The sequence below is a fragment of the Neophocaena asiaeorientalis genome, unplaced genomic scaffold, assembly GCF_003031525.2.
Source record: "Neophocaena asiaeorientalis asiaeorientalis breed wild unplaced genomic scaffold, Neophocaena_asiaeorientalis_V1.1 scaffold268, whole genome shotgun sequence".
Classification (NCBI taxonomy): domain Eukaryota; kingdom Metazoa; phylum Chordata; class Mammalia; order Artiodactyla; family Phocoenidae; genus Neophocaena; species Neophocaena asiaeorientalis.
In genome coordinates, this window is record NW_020173979.1 from 4,312,562 (window position 1) to 4,320,439 (window position 7,878).

The window sequence follows — 7,878 nt, forward strand, 5'->3', positions numbered from 1 at the left end:
TTCTAGAGACTCTATCTTCACACTCTTAGGAGCACCAGTTTCCTACTTAAACTGGCAGGAGAAATCAAGTGGGTTCTATTTTGAGCTGTCCAACTAAACTTCAGTGTTAGCTGAGCCTAAACAAGAGCATCTGTTCTTGAAAGTAGAAACCCAGTGCTTGATACCCACTCTTTGTTTTTAAGTCTCTCTTAAATCAATAAGTGTAGAACCATTAGGTGCCAACAAAAACCAGTTAAACCAGAAACTGTAATTTTTTAAACCAATAATGTGTCTTTTATTTTTATACAGCAACCTAACAGCTAAAAGTTCTAATAAAATATAGATGGCGTTTACTGAGCATGCAACAATATATGCCAGTTATGGTGTTAAGTATACTGTACACTCTGTGTCATTCAAGCCTACAAGGATGTTTTCCTGTTTTACAGAGAAGGAAATAGGTTCAGAGAGGTTAAGTGGGTGGGGTCACACAAGTAGCTAGAAACAGGCAGAGCTAGGGCTCAAACCCAAGTTAACTCAGTACAAAGCTGTAGTTCCTAACCTCTCCACTGCATTGCTTGGATTTCTCACAGGGTCAGTTTGCTTTTTCTCACCCTTGTGAGTTACTGGCTTTGGAGATGGAAATTTCAGTGGATATTCAGTGGATGAAGGAGACATGTTCTCACTGTTTGCATTTGTTTCATTCCACAGTATCATCTAACTTAGATCCAGATTCTCTATACCTCTAATAGCTCATTGTAAGAGGGAGGCAGTATGGTGTAATGGATAAACCATGGTCCTGCGACCAAATAGACCTTGGATTCAGACCTCAGCTCTGCCACTTACCAACTGTGTAACACTGAGCCAGGCAGACAAGCTCATTGAATCATTGTTTTTCTTATCTGCGAAATGGGTTAACAGCATTTACCTCATAGGACTATCATCAGGATGAGAGACAGGGTAGGTCAGGTGCTTAGTATATGACTGACACTTAATAAATTGTAGCTATTGACTCTCATTTACACACCATGAGCTCCTTTCCTTTTATGTGACTCATAACATCAAGTCTATCTAAAATATCTGTGAAGAAGAGAAATGACAAAAATGAGAAACGAGATGTGCATTGTGGTAATTATTCTTAATTTTTCCAAGAAGATTGAATAAGAGTTATTTTATGCCTCTGTCCTATTTGGAAAACATTATAAAACTTTGAGTAGACAACAGTGGTTATAGCACAGTGCTTACCAAAGCACTGTGTGCTTTTTTGATAAAGGTATAACTTTATTGCCCTGTATGTACTCTCTTGGTTAATAAAGGAAGCAAATGGGAGATAATTTGAAATAATTCTACCATTTATTGTGTCAGAACATACAACTTACCATTAACAATGCAAAAGATTCATTGCAGTGAAAGGTATGGCTTATACACACAAATGCATTTTTAAAACAATTCACCTGTGTAGTGCTGAGAGGATTCATGATCTGAGATCTTTCACCTTTGCAGAAATGAAATAGGGTTTTCTTGCTAACTGCATTTGGGGAGCAGCTAGCCAGGGTCAGATATGTTGTGTGGGCAGGATGCCAGCTTTTGTGATCTTCCCTGCAGGGGCTTTGAGAAGGAATTGGTGAAAAGCCGGGTCCTATGTGCTAAAAAATGGCTTCAAAAAGTCCTTTCTGGGGAAGAATGATCTTATTTGGCAGCAAAGATTCCAGAGATACTCTGCCTAAAATTTCTGGGGGTGGAACAGTCCTGGCAGTTTGAGAGAGACCTTCAAAACATAGGCCACAGATAATGACTTTAAATCTGACCAGGGTTGTGGCTTTTTATAACAATACTGTAGATGTTGTAATCTTGCCGTGCTGCTTCTGCACAAGCAGAGCGTGAAGCTGCGTGCACAGAACCATTTGAGGAGGTAACAGGATCAGCAAAGAGAACACTGGGCTTAGAAGACATGGCTTCTAGTCCTGGCTGTGTACTGTGTTTGATCTCGGAGACAGTCTCTGATGCCTTTGATCCTTATCTACTAAAATGGCATACAAGCTGGTTGAATGTCTCGATGTCCCAGCTGCATCCCAGTTCTGATTTTCTAGGGGTATGTAATGCATGCATAATCATATGTCAAACTAATTAGGACCCACTTCTATTACACATTTCCAGAACACTTTCATATTTATAATCTCATTTTTAACCCTATCACAAACCTGTGAAATAGGAAGGGCAAATATTTTTGTTCCACTTGACATATTAGTGAATTTAGGCAAATAGAGATTAAGGTAATGGCAGAGCCCAGATCTCTTGACTTTCATTCCTGGACTCCTACACCAAATGAAACTGGGTTAATCTTTTATGATATGTATAAAAGAGTACGCAATTGGATTCTTTGTGGAAAAAAATAACTGGATAAGTTATGCTAAATTACTACAGGAGTAGATTAAACAAAGTTCAATTTCCCTTGTTGAGAATTTGCCTTTGATTCCCTCTGTGAAATGGATTAGAATGTTCTGTTAGGATGTAAGAAATATACAAACCCAGGAAAGGTACATCTCATATTCTTTTAAATGGATAGTTTCTCCTGGGACTTCTTTACGTTCTGAAAATTCACTTTATTATTACATTCTAAGGTTCGTGCCTTTAAATGCCACGGCATCTGAGTCTAACTTTTATTGGTGATATTTGTGTTTATCACTTTCCACTGTCATCCTCTCCCATTTCCTTTGTTTTGTTCCATAGATACGATCTGATATATGAATGAGAGCTTTAGATGCTTCAAGATTTATTTTGGCGAATTGGTTCAATAACTTGTTATTGAAAAGCAAAACCCATCAGGGACATATTTGCCTACTTCCCCTAAAGAGAAATCTCTCATCAAAATCAACTGTTATTCATCAGTCATGCCACATTTCTGTATGTTATGAGGACATACCCACATTTTTTCTTTGTTGAATATGTCCATAAAAGTTTCAACCTAAAAAGCCAGCTTTCAAGACTACTTCAAAAATTTGGAAATTAAACAAGTGTCTTACTCCATAAGATAATGAGTACAGCTGTGATTTGGATTCTGGCTAAACTTGCAAGGCCTGCTTTTTGTGCAGTTGCAGAATAAGTTGGTGAGCCAGACTGAAAGAGGCCCTAAGAATGAGAAAGAAATTTGAATTTGGAGATGCCCTTTTATGTCACAACTTTGATAATCTCATACTTCTCAACTGAGTCTTCTCCTTTTGTCATTCTGAGAGTTCTTAATGAAACTTTGGGGTCATACCCCTAGCCTCCTTGAGAGCTACCTTCAAGCCTCATTCAAGCCAACTGCCCCTCCTACCCACTGCAGAAGCCAAAGTCTTTGGTTGCATAGGGTCTAACTTTTTGCTTTCCTGTGAAGGTTTTTAGTTCATTTCAATGCCTGTTAAGGTTTAGTGTTTCACAAACCAGGAATTGCAATGAAGAACTGCTGCATCCCCATACACCTTCCTAACTCTTCAACCACATGTTTTTTATTAGATGCCTTTTTGTCATGTTGCGGCCATATCAGAAAGAATAGCTGTCCTTTTCCTCCTTGGCACCAACGTAGCAGGTTCAATGCGACAAAAGAAAAATTTTGCTTTCCGTCAGCTGTATACATTATTCATATTCAGTAATCATATTGAGTTGGACTTTTCCTTTCCATGTGGCAAACACACTGTATTATTTTTTTCCCTAGAAAATATAGCTTTAATGCAGCTGTTGTCTTTTCCACCAAGAGATTTGCCATCTGTCTTCCCTTCTGACTTGACATTGAAAACATCTGGAGAGCTTTGAAAAATATAGATCTTGAGTCCATAGGTCTAGGGTGAGACTCTGGAATCTTTTGTTTATAAAGCTCTACCAGTGAATCTTATGATCAGCCAGACTTGGGAACCACTGTTCCAAAACATGTGTGTTGGGAGTCCCTAAAACCACTCACAGGTTCAGTGATTCTCTAGAAGAACTCACAGGACTCAGCATACAGTGGTACTCGTGGCTATGATATATTATAGTGAAAGGATATAAAGAACAATCAGCTAAGGGAAAAGAAAAGCACATGGCGTGAAGCCTGGAGGAAACCAGGCATGGACTTCAAAGAGTATTCTCCCTGTGTCCTCCCTAGGCCATGCTTAATTTTTCCTAGCACGGAATTGAGACAAGTGCAGAATGCTGTCTACCAAGAAGCTCACCAGAGACTCAGTGTCCAAGATTTTTACTGGGGGCTGGTCACATAGGCACCCCCTGCTTAGCATGATCCAAAATTGCAGACTCCCAGAAGAGAAGCAGGTGTTCAGCATAAACCACATTGTTTGTGCAAATAGGTTAGGCCCCATGAGCCACTCTTACCAATTAGGGAATAATAGGAACTCTCCTCACATTCAAATTCCCAGATGCTGGCTAAGGGCCAACCTTGCAAAGAGACCATTCTTAAAGAAAGCAGTCTCGGGGCCTGTTATGTTAATGATTTTCTACACAGTAAGTGAACCAAGTTTCTGTATTGGGTAGGAGGAAAAACGTCCAGATGAAAATGGAGATTTTCATGGTGATGAAGTGTGATATCCCATTCCTTAAGGATTTTAGTAAAATTCATGCCCTGACTTGAATAGGAAGCAGGCCATCATGAATGCAGGGTATGGACCACTTGACTCTCCAAGACCAGTTAGGCCATGGCTCTAGTCTGGGCTTATTAAAGAAGAGATAGCTGGCTTGTAGGTGCAGATGTCCTCAAAGATCACAGAGACTTTGGATCAACATGCAGCTATTCACTCACTTTTTATGTTCTATTCCCCTTTCCAGTTTTCCAAATGGGATTGCTTCTTCTCTAATTTCTGGAAAGGCACAATTTTAAGTAATGAGATTGGGTGATCAAAGCCTATTTCACATCCAAGTCACTGAAAGCTGTGGGTCACATGACTCCCCTTCAAATGCCCCCAAAGAAACCATAATTTTGGAACTCAACCTTGTGGGCCACCAGGAATATTCTTAGGCATACATTCTTCATTAGCAATACTTGGTATGACACTTTAGTTTTGTGCAGCCAGAGGCATCTCCCGGTATCTACAACCTCCCAAGATTACCTATCAGAACCTTCTGCTTTCAGGTAGGTGGATGGCAAAATCAAAGGGGAGACAAGGTTATTTATTCTCATGGGAAATTTCCAGATGGAGACTAGATGTTTATCCGAGCATTTCATTATTCGACGGTATTTCATTATTCAGTTTGCACATTTTCTTTCTTCAAAACAATTAGCCTTTCTTTTAAGTTCGTTTCTATTTACTTTTATTCAGTTCACTTATTCAGGTGAATAGTGGCACAGCATGTCTCATGTACAAAACCTTCTTGAACCTAATGACAGTCATCATTCAGCCTTGCTTTTCAAGGTGCAAAAGCTCCTTCTTATTGGACCTGTTTTCCATGATTTTAATCACTTCCATGATTTTAACCACTTTTCTCTCTTTTTCCATTTCTGTACATCCTTCTTAAAAGTGTGGTAACCAAAATTGGACTCAATGTTTTTCAACACAAATATACTACAGTCTGATATATATAAATTCTCTACAAAAACTTGAAAAAGATGTATATTATATATTTTAAAAATTATTTTAAAAAAATGAAACATGTATTCATATGTTCTTTCCTTCTTTAAATTCATTGGTAAAACACATAAATTATATTGACCATATATTGGGGCATAATCCCCTGTCTGTTAGGATTCAATTTTTAAAATGTCTATTAAGAAGCAAGGGTCTTTGGCAGTAAATACATTACTAACTGGTCAAAATTAACTATAAGCAAGTAGCTGAGAAGAACAGCTCTGTATGTGTAAGAGTAATGCACAGCACTGAGGAAAAACCACCCCTCAATCCCAGTTGTCAAACTTTGCCTAACTACAGATTGTCCCTATACTTTCCTGTCACTGAAAGCCCATACTGTGTTTTTTCTCTAATAGTACTCCTTTGTGTTGCCGACTTATTTTCAGCTTGTGGTCCACTGTAATCTCTAGCTCTTTTTTGCTATGCTCATTTCTCCATTTCTCCCTGTCTTTCATTTGAAAACCCTCTGTCATCAGCTTGTTATTGAATATATCTATATCTATACATCTTCCTTCCTATATTGAGAATATTGATATTGATATTAAATATTGATATTCTCAAAATCAAAATAATTTAAAATTGTATTTCCATAACTAAGGGTATTCTCAACTTTACCTAGTTTCATGACTTTGAGAAATTTGATGAGGTAGGTCTTGATATTTTCACCCAAGAAATAAATATTTCGAATAAAGCGAGTCAGGGACTGATCTGGGTAGGTAGGATACATGGGACAGATCTAGAGTATTAGGAGTTTCTACTGAGAAGTCTAGTGTTGTAGCCTACATAAATTTCAGAGTGATACAAACATCCAAGAATTTTTTTCCCCAAAGTATATTCTCAAACTATAAAAATATCATTCAACAAAAACAAAAGAGAATTCCAAAACAATGAAAAAGGCTTGGAAGGGAATCCGGGACGTTTTTTGAAAAGTGGACCTTTCAATACCACCAGGCCTAGCTGTTGAATTGCAAGGCAAGTATTGTGGTACAGTGGTGTCAAAGAATGACATTAACTGTGTCACCAGTGTTTATCTTCCTCAGTAGGAAATAGTAGGGGTACGTGTGTGTGTGTGTGTGTGTGTCTGTGAGTATATATGTATACTGTCTGGGGTGAGTGGAACATGAGGATGGAAGAGTGTGAGCCCACTGAGTTTGTTTTATGATGTATACCTTTTCCAAATGGAATCTTAAAACACATATCCTATAGATGACCACTTGATTTGGGTAGCTAATGTGGTATATGTATTTCATCGTTTCACATCTTTATAGTTGCCTCCATTCTTGAATGGAGTTTCAGGGCAGATATTTCCTTTTAATCCTTTTTAAAAAGAATCACAAATATGATTGAACCATAGAGTCACAGTCCACCTCTTTTAATTCTCCCATTCCCACCAGAAACATTTTGTTAAAAGCTCAGGTTTGATAAACCCATAGAAACTGAATTGTGAGAAGTATCATAAGGGGAAAAGAATGAGAGCCTATGGTATAGGGGATTATAGAAAGCCATAGTTTACTTCTGAAAGGAAGGGTAAAGGGATACATTTATTAGAAAAGGAAGCTAAAGAATTAAAGATGGCAAGATTCTTTTAAAAGATTGAGCCTGAACTGAAAGCCTTTATCATGGCACACTCACAAGTTGCCATTTATGGTACTGTTGGCTGAGCTTGGCCAAGTGGCAGGGATGCACATAAGGCACTTCTTATGTTAGGGTGAGCGTGGCTGGACTTGGAAAAGATAGCTCGCCTGCAGCCTGAATGTAGATTCTGTAAGAAGTCCTACTGTTACTCAGAAAGCACTGTTACTCAACATTCTCCTACTCATGCAGGATAAGCCACTCAAAGTAGTCCAGCTAGAAAGATCAGGTATCTGAGCAAGGCCAAGTTGACTCGTGATAAGCCACTTGTTTCTGGGTAATACAGCTCATTATCTAATAAGCATCATTCCTGATCATTAAAACATAGGGATAAAAGCTCCTCTTGGAAGGATCCGGGGGATCTGCTGCTGGCAAAGTGTTGCACAGTGTCAGAGTAGCAGATAGAATTGGACTTGATTCTGCGAGACTTCATGACAATAGTCAGTATAAAGACTCTTAGAATAAGTTTTTTTAAAAGTTCCTCCATTTCTTCCCATGTTATGGGGAAAGGGCTTCAGCACTGTTTAGGACTGGCTTGCATATAATAGTAAAATGATAAGACATGTCAAATGGCGGAATAAAGCCCCAGAGCTCTCCCAGTTTGGGGAATCCATTATATCTTAGAAACAAGAGATTTATGTTTGAGATTACTCATCCACTAAATTTTTCTTCACTTACA